Source organism: Quercus suber, unplaced genomic scaffold (genome assembly GCF_002906115.3).
Source record: "Quercus suber isolate HL8 unplaced genomic scaffold, Cork oak 2.0 scaffold_662, whole genome shotgun sequence".
NCBI classification, from domain to species: Eukaryota; Viridiplantae; Streptophyta; class Magnoliopsida; order Fagales; family Fagaceae; genus Quercus; species Quercus suber.
Window position 1 is genome coordinate 79068 of NW_027070103.1, and position 3447 is coordinate 82514.

Here is a 3447-nt window from a genome sequence, read left to right on the forward strand (position 1 = left end):
TTGGCAACATGCGGCCATATATAAGATTGGTAGAAGCAAATGCAAGGATCCATATATTCCTCCCAAGGTGTATCAACTTTTTCAAATTGTGATGTTATTGAGCAAAATCGTTATCTGTCTCCTTTTCCATGCTTCACACAGTTTCGAGTGTTTTGCACAAAACATATAAAGCAACCCCATCTTGTTCTGTGAAATTTTTTTTTTTTTTCCTTCTCTTTTTTTAAATTTCTTTCCAGGATTTTTGATCAATCTGTGTGCGTCTGCTGGGAGGTTATAATTTTATGCGTGGGAAGTTGAGGACCCATTTGGTAAGAGTTTTTTAGTAACGTTGTTTGTATTTTTTGAAAATACATATAAGTAAAAATATGTGAAAATATGTATAATATTATTTAAATACTAAAAATTATTGTTTAAACAACACTAACAAACGATCCCTAAGTTGGTGCGACTGTGGGAGATGAATAGATATGCATATGGGACAGAGGACTCGGTTTGATTCGGTGAGCGGTGAATAATGCATTAATGCTAGTTAACATAGTGGCCAGTGGGTGGAACAACAGTGGACCATCGTTTACGAATGGACTTGGGCATTTTATAAACAATAAAGTGGGCCATCTATTGGAAAATCGATAAAGTTTTCTTGGATCACTTTCCATCAAAAAATTTATACTTTTATAATTTTTTTTTGACAACTATTCGTTTATATAGTTGAATTATGTTAATTTATAATTGCATCAAAAAAAAAAAAAAAGTGTTCCTGACCGGATATAAAAATTCCGACCATCAATATAATAATAATAAAAAAAGACTAAATTACAATTGTACCCTCTAAATTAATTTTTTAATCACTTATTAAAAATTATACCTTCATTCTCAAAAACTTATATAAGTTTCTGATTTGAGAGAGAGAGAGAGAGAGAGAGATATCATAACTGTGTTGTTTTGCGGGGTTAATGTCCAAAAAATACAGTATTGGATAGAAAGACTAAATTTAAAACAAATTAAAATTGAAAGGCTATAAATAAAATTTTTTTAATAAAAAATCGAAGTTATGGGATTGATTTGAAAATTGGCGAAAGTTGGAAGGCATAATTTGTAATTTTGCTTGAAGATAAACAGGACTTTAAAGAGAGGATGAAGTTTGAACCCTTCGAAACTTGACCTAAAAAAGAAGAAAAAAAAAATAATTAAAAAGAAAAAGAAAACATCTGACCAATCATTATGAAAACAGAAGTCGAGAGTTTCGAAGATAAATAATAATAATCTACTATCCCCACTTATTATAACAATTAAATTAGAACAAAAAAATTTGAAGATATTGAAGACTTGAAGCCCAACAACACTATTTATAATAGAAACATGACAATAGAGTTTTTAAGATAACCTAAACAATAATTGTCAGTAAGTAAACACAAATGATCTCATATATTTGATCTCTTTCATAATATGTAAATTCCATAATTATAAGGTGCTCCTATGATACGAGAGAAATGATGTATATACAATTATGCATATTGATAAGGGGAATTTTTAATTGAAAAAATAAAAGTTGATCTCCAAAGACCCGTCAGCTCTATTATGCAAGCTGAAGATAATAAGCTGAAGGTAGTAAGCTGAAGATAGAAAGCTGAAGGTTGTAAGCTGAAGGGTTGAAGGTAGTAAGCTGAAGATAGTAAGCTGAAGGTAGTAAGCTGAAGGGTTGAAGGTAGTAAGCTGAAGATAGTAAGCTGAAGGCAGTAAGCTGAAGATAATAAAGCTGACGACCCTAACGAGGTCGTAGGCAAAGCTGACGACCTTAAAGATGACGACCCTAACGAGGTCGTAGGCAAAGCTGACGACCTTAAAGCTGACGACCTTAAAGCTGACGACCCTAACGAGGTCGTAGGCAAAGCTGACGACCCTAACGAGGTCGTAGGCAAAGCTGACGACCCTAAAGCTGACGACCCTAACGAGGTCGTAGGCAAAGCTGACGACCCTAACGAGGTCGTAGGCAAAGCTGACGACCCTAAAGCTGACGACCCTAACGAGGTCGTAGGCAAAGCTGACGACCTTAAAGCTGACGACCCTAACGAGGTCGTAGGCAAAGCTGACAACCCTAAAGCTGACGACCTTAACGAGGTCGTAGGCAAAGCTGACGACCCTGACGAGGCAGTAGGCGAAGCTGATGACCCTAATGAGGGAGTAGGCAAAGCTAACGGCTCTAAAGCTGACGGCTCCAATGTATTCTTGACTTGATCACCACGCATGAATGATAAAAAGATGACTTGCTTTCCACGTTCAATATTAGAGTCCTATAAGGAAAGGATTCCGTAATCTACGCTCATAAGGATTCCTATAAGGAAAAGACTTCTACTCCAAGGAAGAGAGGTCCACCCTCTACTACTATAAAAACTCCAATACCCTCACAAGCGAAGGTACGCATAATTGACCCCGCTCTAGCACTTTAGAGTTTTGAGAAGTTCTAACTTGACCTTCGGAGGGTATTTGGCCGGTACCATACCGGTACTCCTCTTAAGGCCTTCAAGCTTTTGTGTTGTGCAGGTGCTGTTTCGAGTGTGCGAGGACCGTGTGGCTCACTGGTGGTTTTTTCGGCATCATCAGTTGGCGCCGTCTGTGGGAAAGATTTTTACAACTTGTAAGCCATATTATCGCTTCCCGGACAAAGAGTTGCATGGTACTTACTCGCTCGATGGCGACCATTAACAACGTTCAAGGAGACGAACCACGCCCAATTGCACTCGAGAGACGGGTGCAGACTCTCATTGCAACCGTGGAACGCCTCACTAAGCAAAACAACGATCTGGAGGAACAGTTATACCAGAAAAATGCAGGTCACGGCACTCAAGAGCAGGACCAAGAAGGCACCAGTGCCGATAGAAGAGAACGAGAAAGGCTGGAAGGCAGTATTACTCCTAGTAGACCGGAGCGTCAAAATCTGAGCATGCCATCCCTCACGGATGCAACTCAACCACATATTGCCATGGAGATACAGGCAATAAAGGAACAAATGGAGGTCATGATGAATGCCCTCAAAGGACGAGTATCTAGCGACCCTGACGATCTGGTAAATCGCACCGACTCGCCGTTCACTGCAGCTGTCAATTCCTTCCCCCTACCACATGAATTTCGCATGCCGCATATAGACAGTTACGACGGAGTGAAGGACCCTCTGGATCACCTAGAGACCTTCAAGACCTTGATGCACCTTCAAGGGGTAGCGGACGAAATCATGTGTAGGGCCTTCCCTACAACGCTGAAGGGCCCCGCAAGGGTATGGTTCAGCCGACTGACGCCGAACTCCATCAGCACTTTCAAGGAGCTAAGCGCTCAGTTCACTACACACTTTATTGGGGGACACAGGTATAAGAAGTCCACAGCATGCTTGATGAGTATCAAGCAACGAGAGGACGAGACGCTGAGATCCTACATAACACGCTTCAATAAGGA